The sequence below is a fragment of the Chiloscyllium punctatum genome, chromosome 1, assembly GCF_047496795.1.
Source record: "Chiloscyllium punctatum isolate Juve2018m chromosome 1, sChiPun1.3, whole genome shotgun sequence".
NCBI lineage: Eukaryota > Metazoa > Chordata > Chondrichthyes > Orectolobiformes > Hemiscylliidae > Chiloscyllium > Chiloscyllium punctatum.
Window position 1 is genome coordinate 96,618,919 of NC_092739.1, and position 14,924 is coordinate 96,633,842.

A 14,924-nucleotide genomic window follows, 5' to 3' on the forward strand; every position below is an offset into this window, starting at 1 on the left:
ATTGGTTCACGACACGTACCTCAGGGAGCACATATGACAATGATTTGGTCTTGATTGCATGAACGGGTAGTTGTTTGGAGTGGGCTAGAACTTGCTGTGCTTTAGAATTGAGAGGGAAAGCAAAGAATTTAGGAAAGTTGGAGTGACTGTAACCTTCACAATATCCCCCAATTTATAAAGGAATAGGAGCAGGAGTAGGCCTTTTAATCCCTTGAAACTTCTCCCTCATTCAATATGATCACGGCTGGCCATTGAGTTCAATACTCTAATCCCACCCTTCCTTACATCCCTTGAACCCTTTAGCCACAAGAGCTATATCTATCTCCTTCTTGAAAACAATGTTTTGGCCCCAATCACTTTACGGATGAGGAAATTGTTCCTCATCCCAATCCTAAAAGGTTCATCCATTTCACCAAAAGTATGATCCCTGTTTCTGGACTCCCCAACATTGGGAACTTCTTTCCTGTTTAGTCCTGGCAGAAGTTTATGAGATTTTCCTCCCTCATTTTTCTAAATTTGAGTGAATACAATCTGAACTGACTCAATCTTTCCTCGTTTGTCAGTTCTGCCAACCCAGCATCAACTTGGTAAACCTTCACTACACTCCATCTATTGTAAAAATATTCTTCCTCAGATAAGGGACCAAAACTGCACACAATATTCCAGGTGCGGCGTCACAAATACCCTATATAATTGTAGCAGGACATCCTTCTTCCTCTACTCAAATACTCTCACTATGAAGTCCAACATGCAGTGGTCAATTAAGAGCCATTTAAGGACTGCATCCTGCTAATACTGAGGCCATGGTCCATGTGGGGAGGTGACTCATTAAAAGCTGGTGGCAGTCCCGTGGGGAACCACCCCTCTCATTGGACATCCTGTGCTCCATGAAGCGCTTCCTTCGACAAGGAATGCCCCAAATGAATGAACTCTCCATCCTCCATAATAACCCATGCATTAGAGGAGCTACTTCAATGGCCCCAGGAAACTTAAACTATAGGCCCTTCATCACATTGGATGCTGCAGCCAAAACAGTTGCTCTCACTCTCAGTGGTGCTGTTGGGTTGAGCTATTAGCCATAAGGTCATAAAGTCATATGGTACAAATTTAGCCCTTCAATCCATCAGGTCTGTACTGCCAGAAATACACTACTACCTAGGTTATCCCACTTCCGTGCCCTCTGCACATAACCTTGAATGTTATGATACTTTAAGTGTTCATCTATGTACATTTTAAAGTTTGTGAAGTTACTCACCTCAACTATACTGCCAGCCAATGCATTCCAGAATCCCAGCAAACTCAGCATGAAAAACACTTTCCTCAAATCCCTCTAAAGCTTTTGATTTTCACTTTAAATATGTTCCCCTTTTAAGGGGAAAGGCTGCTTTCTATCCACCTTGTTCATGCCACACACAATCTTATAAACTTCAATCACTTCCCCTCTTAACCTTCTCTGCTCCAAAGAAATGAACCTGAGTTTATCCAGCCTCACTTTATAGCTGAAATTCTCCAATCCAGGCAACATGCTGGTGAATCTACTCTGCACCCCCTCTAGTGCCATCATATCCTTCTACATTGAGGTGACCAGAACTGCATACAGTACTTCAGCTGGGACCTAACCAAAGTTCTGTATAGCTCCAACATGACCTCCATGCTGTTGTAATCCATGCCACCATTGATAAAGGCAGGAATCCTCTACTCCTCTACCCTATTAACCTGTCCTGCAAACTTCAGGAATTGATGCACAAGTACCCCAATATCCCTCTGTTCCTCTGAACTTCCTAGTATCCTGTCATTCATTGAGTACTCCCTTGTCTTGTTCCAAAGTGCATCAGCTCACATTTTTCAAAGTTAAATTCTATCTGCCATTGATCTGACCATCTGACCAATCCATCTATATCCTCCTGTAGCCTAAGACCTTCTCTCTCACTGTCAACCATCTGGACAACCTTTGTGTAATCTGCAAATTTATTTATCATCTTCCTCCATCTTCTCCCCAAATACCCACCCCACCACCCTCACATTCTCATCTTCATTATTGATAAATATGACAAACAGTAAGGGACCCAGGACAGATCGCTGTGGTACGCCACTGGATACAGGGCTCCAATCAGCCTCATACCACCACACTCTGTCTCCTACCACAAAGCCAATTTTGGATATAACTTGCCAAGTTACCTTGGACCCCATGAGCTATTATCTTCTTTATCAGTCTCCCATGTGGTACCCGGGCAAAGATCCTCTGACTGGCCAGCAGTACTTAGAAACAGGACCACTTTTTTAAGGCAAGATTATCTCAATAGCAGATGGTTGGCTGCCTGAATTTTGTGGAGTTTCTGAAAATGTCCATAAGGGTTACCCCTGACTATTCTCTCCAGTGGAGTCAGGATACATATTTAAAGAAAACTGACAAATAAATAACATGAGCAGACAATATTTTTCACGTTATCTTATGAAGTTTGTAATTTAAAATTTTGATGGTATAACTCACATCTTTGGAACACAAAAGGAACACAAGAAAATTTTGAGGATAAAATACTTGCATTTATATAATGTATTTTACACTTTCAGGATATTCCAAAGTATTTGAAATCCAGTAAAGAGTAAATGCTGCTCTAAGCTGTATCACAGTAATAGAGAGTATCATTATAACATTTATAGTGTTATGGCCTCATTACAATAACAGGGGGATGCATACCATTCCTTCCAATTAATTTATCCCTGAAATCTGAGAGCAGTATAATCATAAGTTTAGTGTATGGGACCCATTCAAAGTGTAATGTGAACTGTATTAGGTAAAGACTGACTCTGCCCTTTTGTCACTAATACCTTTCACTGTTTTCAGCCAATTTGCTGCTAAAATATTACACCGGCTTTGTGAACCAAGCAAGCAATGTAATCCTTAGATTGATGATACTTTTTTTTTAAACCAGTTTTTACTTGTTCAGGTAAGATGGTATTCTGCTTTTTAAATGAAAAGTGTATGCATTCAAACATCTATCAATTGGGCACTGTTCTAGATTTTGACATTACAAGTAAATGAGTCTCAGACTCTTCTTTTATAATTGCTGCTGTTGACTACAAAAATGTGCATTCAGAGAAAAAAAATGCCCAAAGGCAGAATTAAATTGCTGGCTAGTTTGACTTCCTGTCATTTCCATAAATTCTCCTTCCTTTTGGTCTCGATCTCACCATGCCCAGGAATGGTTCTATTTATAGCAGTAACAGATAAAGTTTTCATTAAAGCCATGAGAATGCTTTCGCTAGCAATAGCTGTTGTCCATGAAAACAGCTAAAGAAGTGTAGTGTAATGATGGCAGTGCTACTTTTAGTAAACAGTCTCACAACACCTGCATCACTTGGCAAGTAATGCCAGCCTGCGTATGCCAAATTCTTGTAATTCAAAGAGACTACTGATGCTTATTGTGCATGGTTCTTCAATAAGAAACTGATGACATTCAGTGGAAACTATGCCCCTTGTTCATAATTAGTTTAGCATTAACAACAGAATGGCTTATTTACATTGCATTATCTGAAAAAAGAAATGTAATCACTGGTATAAGTTACTGCTACACGTTTGCTGTGGTAAAATTCATGACTTCAAAAGTAAGATTACCTTAAAGTAATGGTTAATAGCTGTCTGGCTGCTCTTCCTGTCATTCTGACAGCATTTAAGTCCCTGCTTCTTTGCTGTTTTGCCTTTTACATGATCTAATTCCAGTACCTCCACAAGAAGACTCCATTACACAAATTTGCCTATTATGGAGTAGACAGGTACTTATCTGTTCTGAATGTCAACATGTTATTCCTTGTTTTGATCTAATTTCTGTCAACTTATGATGAATCTAAGTACATCTCAGAGTTTACAAACCAAGGATGTTTTTGAAAGGTCTCAGAAAGTCCTTAGATGTGGGATGTGATGTATATATCTAGCCGAAGCCGCCTTATATTTATTGCTGTCTTTCCAATGTAAAATGTTTTATGATTTCCATAGAACTATTATCAAAAACGCAAAAGTAAAAGCCTTCTCATTTTTAAAACCATATATTCCACCTTGAAAATAAAAGACAATCCAGAAATAAATTCTGAACCTTGAAACTACTTTGGAACAGACGTGGTTATTCATTCATCAGGGAGAAAAAATTTGCTTTTCTGCAGGTTCAGGCTAAGCTGAGTGCACACACCCCATCTGACTGAGTCTGGAGAAGCCCCCTCCCACACCATTGGCTTTATAATTGGAAATTCCTGCACACAAAAGGCTCTGCCTACAGGGCTTCTGCAGACTAACAATCAGTTAGCAGTGCTTCACTGGGCATAAGGTCCTTGGCAGGGAGCCATTCACTATCATAAAAGTGTTTGTGAAAGAAATTGTTCCATTTTAGCCAACTATTTTTTTCACTCTGACCGGCATCCACCCCCACCTCTCCAATGGAATGTGTTAATAATTTGCTTTGTGGAGATGAAAGACCCTTTGATAGCAACAGCATAAACACATCTCACTCAGCTCAAAGGTCTTTGTCCAACAACGAAACAACAGTCTTTCAAACAGTGACTGGGTGGAGAAAACAGTCAAAATTCCTAAACACAGCTCAACCCTCACCTGCTAAAAGTCATAATACCGTGAAGGGCAAACCTGCAATTTAGAATCACAGAGATTATTTTATATGGAGACTTGACAAAGATAAGTAAAATAATAATAAACCATGAGAAATTAATTTTTAACATAAAAATGTCGAGCTTGTTTGCAAAAGAGCACAAGTGAAAAATCTTAGTATCGGTCATCAGTGACACCGGCACTTTGGTAATCACAACAAATTGTAAAAGAACATAAAGTTGTTCTGGGAAATCTTAATTCCGGTAGAAGTGTTTTTTTGGAATGAAATAAATGAGAAATTATACACTTTGGTTATGTGGAGAATCTGGGGAAGCTGTGATTGTTCTCCTTAGAGCAGAAAGATGAAAGGGAATTTCAGTAGAGGTTATGAAGCTTTCAATAGGGTACATTAGGAGAAATTGTTTCCATTGATAGTTGGGATAGTGACCAAATTACACAGATTTCAAATAATTGGCAAATGAACCAGCAGGAAAATGAAAAGAAACAGTTTTACCCAGAGTAACATGGTCTGCAATGCACCACCTAAAAAGAAAGACCAACTTGAATTTGTATAATGCTTTTCCTGATTACCAGATGCCGTAAAGTACTTTAAAGCCAATGTTTGAAGATTCAGAGATGTAGTCACTGTTGTATTGTAGGAAGCATAGTTGTTAGACTGTGCTGAAGTATGTTTCACTCTCAGTATGCCTTTAAGAGACAGGCTTATGATATCATCGCTGTACTCCATTATGTCAATTAAAGGTATTAAAATCTCATATTCCATTCAATCCTGGAAACATCTGAAGCATGGCATACTACTGGAAGCATGCTACTCTGCTGAAATTTAATTTTGCGTATAATACTTAGCTGTAAGAAACATCAGCTGAATTCTGTAATACCATGATATCCATACCCAGTTGCTTATCTTATGAGAGGTTGATATGATAGCATAGAGCCCCTCATTCCTGATGAAGGCCTCCTGCGCAAAACGTTGATTTTCCTGCTCCTCGGATGCTGCCTGACCTGCTATGCATTTCCAGCACCACTCAATCTCGACTCTAATCTCCAGCATCTGCAGTCCTCATTTTCGTCATAGAGTCATACAGTCCTCTTGTGATACAGAGGTTGTCCTTACCTCTCGACTGGAAGGCCTAAGCTCAAGACCACCAGCTCCAGAGGTGTGTTGATTAGAAAAACAAGTTAACTAAAAAAAGTCATTCAGCACGGAAGCAGGCCCTTCAGCCCAACTCATTCATGTGAATGGGTTTCCTGAACTAGTCCAACTCTCCTGTTTTTGGCTCATATCTCTCTAAAATCATCCTATCCATGTCTTTTACATGTTGTAATTGTACCCACCACTATCATATCCTCTGGCAGTTCTTGGCATATGCACACCACCCTCTTTTTGAAGAAGTTGTCCCTCAGGTCCCTCTTAAATCTTAAACATAAAAACCCAAAGCACCAAAGATGCTATAAATCAGGAACAGAAACAGAAATTGCTGGAAAGACTCATCAGGTCTAGCAGCATCTCTGGTCTTATCTACATCAGGGAAAAAAAGCATAGACTGGGGGGACCACTTCCCAAAACACCAATGTTCTATCCACAAAATAATCCAGAGCTTCTAGTTGCCTGCCCCTTCAACACACTACCATGTTCCCTGGCCAGCATCTCTATGTCAAGCTTGCTGCAGTGCTCCAGCAAAGCACATCGCAACCTGGAAGAACAACATCTCATTTTCTACTTGGAAACTGGTCAGCCATCTGGACTTGACATCAAGTTCAACAATCTTAGGGCTTGAGCACCTTTAATGTTGCTTTTCCCCACCCCCAGCCCCAGGCCTTGTCATCACATGGGCTATTACCACACATAACCCATTGTCAGCTACCAGTAGTACCTATTAGCAGCTATTCATTCTTCTTTATTCATTCTTTGACTGTCCAGACATTTTCCTCTCTTTTTGGGCTCTACCGCCGCCTATTGTTTACTCACCATCACCACCATCCCACCATGCAATCTGGCTTATTTTTATTCATATGTCGATATGGATGTGGAAGTCACTGTTTGGCCAATATTTATTGCCCGTCCCTTAAGAAGGTGGTGGTGAGCTGCGTTCTTGATCTGCTGCAGTCCACCTGCTGTGAGTTGATCCACATTGCCATTAGGAAGGAATTCCATGAATTTGACCCAGCAACAGTGAAGGAGCAGTGACATATTTCCAAGTTAGGAAGGTGAGGGGAACCTACAGGCATGGTGTTCACATGAATCTGCTGCCCTTATTCTTCTACATAGAAGTGGTCGTGGGTTTGTAAGCTGCTATCTGAGTGTCTTTGGTGAATTTCTGCAGTGCATCTTGTAGATACTACACACTATTGCTACTGAGTGTTGATGGTGAGGGGATTAGATGCTTGTGGATATAGTGCCAATCATTCTGCAAAAAAAAAAGTAATTTTTTTCCTAGCTACCATCAGTTTAAAGAAGCATTTCTGGACCTGAAATGTTACCTTGGACTTCTCTCCACAGATGCTGCCAGACGTGCTGAGATTTTCCAGAAATTTCCATTTTTATCCCATTCAATTTTTCCCCTTTCACTTTAAACCTATGCCCTCTAGTTTTGGACTCTCCAACCCTCAGAAAAAGACTTTGGCTATTCACCTTATCCCTGCTCCTCATGATTTTATAAATCTCTATAAGGTCAACCCTCAGCCTCCTGTGCTTCAGGGAAAAAGTCCCAGCCTACCCAGTCTCTTCTTATAACTCAAATCTTCCAGTTTTGGTAACATGCTTGTAAATCTTTTCTAATTTAATAACAGCCTTCATATAGCAGGACAACCAGAATTATATGCAGTACTCCAAATGTGGCCTTATCAATATCTTGTACAGATAACATGATGTCCTAACTCCTATACTCGATGTTAAGACCAATGAAAGCAAGTATGCCAGCTGCCGCCTTCACCACCCTCTCTGTCTGTGATGCCACTTTCAAAAACTATATATCTCAACCCTCTGTCTGAAAACGTTTCCCAGAGTCCTTTCAGTAACTGTGTAAGTCCTGCCCTGGTTTTTCTTACCAAAATGCAACACCTGACATTTATCTCAATTAAGCTCCATCTGCCATATTTCAGCACAGCTGCTCAAGATCCATTGTATTCTTAGAATAACCTTCTTCACTGTCCACTATACCACCAATTCTGGTGTCATCCACAAACATACTAATCATGCCTCCTATGTTCTCATCCAAATCATTTATATAAATAACAAACAGCATTGGACCAATCCTTATGGCACACTGCTAGTCACAGGCCTCGAGTCTGAATAACAACCCTCTACCAACACCTTCTGTCTCCTACCGTCAAGCCAGTTTTGTAACCAGTTGGCTGCTCTCCCTGGATGCCATTGATCTAAATTTTTTAACCAGTCTACCATGGCAATGATGGCATTTATTTTGAGAGGACTTGAACATAAAAGCAAGGATGTATTTCTGAGGCTCTAGAAGACTCAGGTCAGATCACATTTGGAGTATTGGGTGCATTTTTGGGCCCCTTTTATCAGGAAGGATGTACTGGCCCTGGAGTGTGTTCAGAAGAGCTTCACAAGAATGGTCTCAGGAATGAACTGCTTAACATATGAGGAATGTATGAGGACTATACTCAATGGAGTTTAGAAGGTTGAGGGGGATCTAATTGAAACGTATGGAATGCTGAATGACCTAGACAGAGTGGATGTTGGGAAGATGTTTCCATTAGTAGGAGAGACTAGGACCTGAGGGTATGGCCTTAGAGTAAAGGGAAGACCTTTTAGAATGGAGAAGGAGAAACGTCTTCAGCTAGAGAGTGAGGAATCTATGGAATACATTGCTGTTGAGGCCAGGTCATTGAGTATATTTAAGACTGAGATAGAGATGTTCTTGAGTATCAAGGGGATCAAGAGTTATTGGGAGAAATCGGGAGAATATGGTTGAGAATCTTATCATCCATGATTGAATGGTAGAGCAGACTCGATGGGCTGAATAGTCTAATTTCTGTTCCTATGTCTTACGGTCTTAGGTGGAAATTTGTCAAAGGTCATGCTAAAGTCCTTACAGACAAAATCTACAGATCTGCTTTCATCTACCTTCTTAGTCACCTCTTCAAAAAACTCAGTCAAATTTGTGAGATATGATTTTCCACACACAAAGCCATGTTTACTATCCCTAATCAGTCCTTGCCTTTCTAAATGCATGTAGATCATGTCTCTGAGAATTTCCACCAATAACTTACCCACCACCGATGTCAGGCTCACCTGTCTGTAGTTCTTGGCTTTTCCCTGCAGCCTTTCTTAAATAATGGCACAACATTAGCCAACCTCTAGTTGTTTGGCACCTCACCTGTGGCTGACACTGATTCAGATATCTCTGCTCGGGACCCCTTATTTTCTTCCCTAGCTTCCCAAAATGTCCTGGGAATATATGTACCTTTATGCACTTTAAGACCTCCAGCACCACCTCATTTATAATGTGGATTCTTAAGGCATCAATATTTACTTGCCTTTTTTCATAGTAAATACTAATGAAGAATATTGGTTTAGGATCTCAGCCATTTCCTGTGGTTCCACATATAGACAGCCTCATTGATCTTTAAGGGGTCCTATTCTCTCCCTAGTTAATCCTTTGCCCTTAATATACTTGTAGAATCTCTTTGGATTCTCTATTGCCTTATCTGCCAGAGCCACCTCATGTCCCCATTCTGGCATATTGGTTTCTCTCTTCAGTGCACTCATACAGCCCCTCAAGGGATTCACTTGATCCCAGCTGTGTACATCTTACATATGCCTCCTTTTTTTCTTGATCAGAGCTTCAATATCTCTAGTCATCTAGTGTTCCCTACTCCTGACAGCCTTGGTCTGCACACTGACAGCAACATGCTGCATTGAACTCTCGTTATCTCATTTTTGAAAGCCTCCCAATTTGCCAGACATCCCTTTACCTGTGAACAGCCTATCTCAATCAACATTTGAAAATTCCTGTCCAATACTATCAAAATTGGCCTTGTCCCAAATTAGAATTTTTGCTTGTGGACCAGATCTATCCTTTTCCATAACGATTTTAAAACTAATAGAACTATGGTCACTGGTCCCAAAGTGCTCTCCCACAAACACTTCAGTCACTGGCTCTGCCTTATTTCCCAAGGGGAAGTTGTGTTTTGCCCCTTCTCGAGTAGGGCCATCTCCATATTGATTGATAAAGTGTTCCTGAACACACTTAATATAATCGAACTAATAACTCAGAATCCTAGGATAATGATCTGGGAGCATGTGCTTGAAATTTTAATTCAATACAAATCTGAAATTAAAAACTAGCAAAATGATGACCACTATCAATAATCATAAACACTGATATCTTTTAGGGAAAGAAATCTGACATCCTCACCTGGTCTGTCTTATATGTGACTCCAAACTCACAGCAATATGGTTGACTCTTACATACCATTTGAGCATATAAGGATGGGCAATAAATTCTTGCCTAGTAAGTGGCATTCATATAGGTAGAAAATAAGCATTATCGCATGAGATAAAATACCCTATTGGAAATGAAATCACATCATAGTTAGCAGTGGCTATCTATAAAAAAGATCTTTGTGGCAAATATGTGGAAAACTAATTGAAAACCAATCAGAGAATGGCTTTGGACATCAAAGAAATCAACAAAAATCAGCGTCCGTTTCTGTCAGGACAGACAGCTGTATTGACTTACAAGAAGGTGGAATGAATTTTCTTTTTAAATCTAATAGTGTCTTACTTAAAACAGAGGATGAAATTACAAATGTAATTGAAACAGAAGGCAACCAACCTGTATTGAAACTTCACACTCTCTATTTTATAAATGCAACACACATAAAGGGCTCTGACTCTGATATAAAAGGTTAATTTTTTTGATGAAGGTGAAGTCTGGAGCTCATTAATTGAAGTAATTTACTAAGGAAACTATACAAAACAAAGAGTTCAGTCCCTAAGCAACAATGCAGCACTGTAACATTAGGGCTGAATTTGCAGTTAACTTACACTGCTGTAATAATTGGTGTGTGACATCATTAATATTTACAATTTCCTCAAGATAATAGAGGAAACATTAGGCATTATTCTCCTTAATCTGCTGTGAAATCTGAAACTGTGAACTGGTGAAGAACTGTGGGTGCTAGAAAACTGAAACAAAAACAGAAGTTGCTTGAAAAACTCAACAGATCTGGCAGCATCTGTGACTCATTGTGACTGCGTTAGAAAATAAATGTGTCCACTAGTTTCCAATCCACTACACTGCAGGAAGTTCGGTCCCCAGTTTGTAGGATATTGACCATCATTTTCGCCATAACCACTAAAAGTGAAAAATAACGATGTGGGTGATCGTGCATAAGCATAATTCATGACCTATACAGAACTACCTTTTTGGGAGGCCGACAAAGCTGTGAAACCTCACTCCAAAAACCTGGAAGTTGTTTTCAGAATTTTGTTTTTCATATTCTCTCATTTTTGTTAATCTTTACTTGCTAGTTTTGCAATGAGGAATGAAGTTATTTAGCTAGAAGAATTACTATCAGGACTCCCAGCTAGTCCTTTCTATCATGAAGGTGAAAGTGTTTTAAATGGACATTTTCCCTGTTATAACTAAAATGGATAACCTGGAGGAGGATCTGTAAAAGAAGACCTGTCTTTGGCTGAAGACTGAATTGATCTCACTACTACTGCATGCCCCTCCTATACTGTGCATTGAGGAATTTTAATGCATTAAACACATTAAATAAACATAAGTTATTTTGATGATGCTGTTTTGTGATTTGTCTGCAATGAAATTCTTAGGATCTTGAGGGAAACTTTTTTCTTAAAAAAGTAGAAGTCTCATTTATAACTGAAAGGAATTACACCATAAAGTTGTGATGTGGAGGTGTTGGACTAGGGTGGACAAAATTAAGAATCACGCAACGCCAGGTTATAGTCCAACAGGTTTATTTGGAAGCACTAGTTTTCAGAACACTGCTCCTTCATCAGGTAACTAGTGGAGCAGGATCATAAGATACAGAATTTATAGCCAAAGATCACAGTGCCCTACAATTAAAATGGTATATTGAACAAACCTGGATTGCTGTTAAGTCTTTCATCTTGTAGAATGGGTTGCAGATTTTGGTTCATTAATATGTAAATCCCAGAACATCTTTTCATCAACTAACACCATAAAGTTGCATATTGTAAATGTGTTTTATACAAGCCAATTAAATAATATAAATGTAATATTTTATTTTGCAATCTTTACTATTTAAATACTATTCAAAATATTTAACAGTCCACTTTCTGTGCTGTATTTAATCCCATCAAGGGTCTTTGAAGGCTCTTGAGGGTCTTTTCATTTCTCCTGGAATGAAACTAAGGTGTGCCACAGCTCTCAGGATTTAACTTCAATTCCCCTCATTTCAGAGTTCCTCTATTTATCAAGATATGAGATTTCCTGTGATTATTCCACTAGCATTCTACCAGGTAACTCGTAACTCCCCTTAATCCCCTCAGCCTTGCTCAAGCTTGGATTTAAAATAAAAGCAAAATACGTATGAAGAAGGAAACCTGAAAGAAAATCTGTTTTGAGTCCAATAGGATTCCCAATAATAAGTATACCATTTTGGCTACTGTTTGTTCTTTGGGGGCTCCTACAAGTGGAAAGCCACAGTGGCCAGGTCTCTAGCACTGTGATTCTGTGGTCACGAATGAAACTCCTGAATGGTATGTTGCCTCATGGCTGCCAGGGTTAGGGATGTCTCTGCTGAGTCATTATACATGGAAGCCAGAAAGAGGAAAGGAACAGTCACTTTATTGGGAGTATTTTTCATAGACCCCCCAATAGCAATAGAGACATTGAGGAGCAGATTGGGAGACAGATTTTACAAAAGGTACAGAAGTAACAGGGTTATTGTCATGGGTGACTTCAACTTCCCTAATATTGATTGGAACCTCCTTAGTGCAAATAGTTTGGATGGAACAGACTTTGTCAAGTGTGTCCAGGAAGGGTTCATGACTCAATATGTAGTTAGGCCAACTAGAGGGGAGGCCATATTGGATTTGGTGCTTGTCCAATCCCTCAGTGGGAGAGCATTTCTGTGATAGTGATCACAACTTCCTGACCCTTACTATAGGGATTGGGATAGGAGCAGATGGTTTGGGAAAGTATTTAATTGGGGAGGGGGAATTCCAATGCTATAAATTGGGAATAGATATTCTCAGGGAAATGAACCACAGAAATGTGGATGTTGTTTAGGGGGCACTTGCTGCGAGTGCTGGATAGGTTTGTCCCATTGAGGCAAGGAAGGGATGGGAGGGTGAAGGAACCTTGGATGATAAGAGATGTGGAACATCTAGTCAAGAGGAAGAAGGAAGCTTACTTAAGATTGAGGAAGTAAGGATCAGACAGGGTAGTAGAGGGTTACAAGATAGCCAGGAAGGAACTGAAGAAGGGATTTAGGAGAGCTAGAAGAGGGCATGAAAAAGCCTTGGCAAGTAGGATTAAGGAAAAACTCAACGTGCTCTACACTCATGTGAGGACCAAGAGAATGGCCAGAGTGAGGGCAGGGCCGATCAGGGATAGTGGAGGGAACTTGTGTCTGGAGTTGGAGAAGGTAAGGGAGGTCCTTAATGAATACTTTGCTTCATTATTCACCACTAAGAGGGACCTTGTCATTTGTGAGGACAGCATGAGACAGGCAGATTCGCTCAAACAGGTTGATGTTAAGAAAGAGGATGTGCTGGAAATTTTAAAAAACATGAGGATAGATGGTCCCCTGGGCCAGACGGGGTATACCCAAAGTTACTACGGAAAGCAGGGGAAGAGATTGCTGCACCTTTAGCATTGATCTTTGCATCTACACTCTCCACTGGTGTAGTGCCAGGTGATTGAAGGGTGGCAAATATTATTCCCTTGTTCAAGAAAGGGAAAAGGGTAACCCTGGGAATTACAGACCAGTCAGTCTTACATTGGTGGGCAAATTATTATAGAGGATTCAGAGAGACAGGATTTATGATTATTTGGAAAAACATACCTCATTGGAGATAGTCAGCATGACTTTGAGAGGGGCGGGCATGCCTCACAAATCTCACTGAATTCTTTGATGATGTCACAAAACACATTAGTAAAAGGTAGAACAGTGGGTGTGGTGTATATGAATTTTAACAAGATGTTTGATAAGGGCTTATTCAAATAGTAAGGAGAAATGTGATCCATGGAGACTTGGCTATCTAGATATAGAATTGGCTGGCCCATAGAAGACAGAGGATGGCAGTAGTTGGTAAGTATTCAGCCTGGATCTCGATGACCATGGTGTTCCACAGGGATCTGTTCTGTTCTGGGACGTCTGCTCTTTGTGATTTTTATAAATGACTTGGATGAGGAAGGAGAAGTGTGGGTTAGTAGGTTTGCTGATGACATGAAGATTGCTGGAGTTGTGGATAGTGTGAAGGGCTGTTGTAGGTTGCAATGGGACATTGACAGGATGCAGAGCTGGGCTGAGAAGTGGCAGATGGAGTTCAACCTGAAAGAGTGTGAAGTGATTCTTTTTGGAAGGTTGAATTTGAATGCAGATTACAGGGTTAAAGGCAGGATTATTGGCAGTGTGAAAGAACAGAAGGATCTTAGGGTCCATGTCCATAGATCCCTCAAAAGTGCCACCCAAGGTGATAGGGTTGTTAAGAAGGTGTGTGGTGTGTTGGCTTTCATTAGCAGGGGAATTGAGTTTAGGAACTGCAAGGTTATGCTGCAGGTCTATAAAGCCCTGGTTAAACCACACTTGGAATATTGTGTTCAGTTCTGGTCGCCTCATTATAGGCAAGATGTGAAAGCTTTAGAGAGGATGCAGAGGAGACTTTTTAGGATGCTACCTGGACTGGAGGGTATTTCTTATGAAGAAAGGTTGAGGGAGCTAGGGTTTTTTTTCATTGGAGCAAAGAAGGATGGGAGGTGATCTGATAGAGGTGTACAAGATGAGGGGCATAGATAGAGTGGGTAGCCAGAGATTTTTTTCCCAGGGCTGAAATGGCTATCACAAGGGGGCATGATTTTAAAGTGATTAGAGGAAGGCTTAGGGGAGATGTAAGAGGTAGGTTCTTTGCACAGAGAATGGTGGGTGTGTGGAATGTGCTGCCAGCAGTGGTAGTAGAGTCAGATACATTAGGGGCATTTACAAGACTCTTGATGATAGTAACATGTAGGGTATGTAGGTTAGTCTGATCTTAGAGTAGGATAAAAGTTCAGCTCAACACTGAGGGCCGAAGTGTCTGTACTGTGCTGTACTGTTCTATATCTTATATTCTATGTTCTTCAGA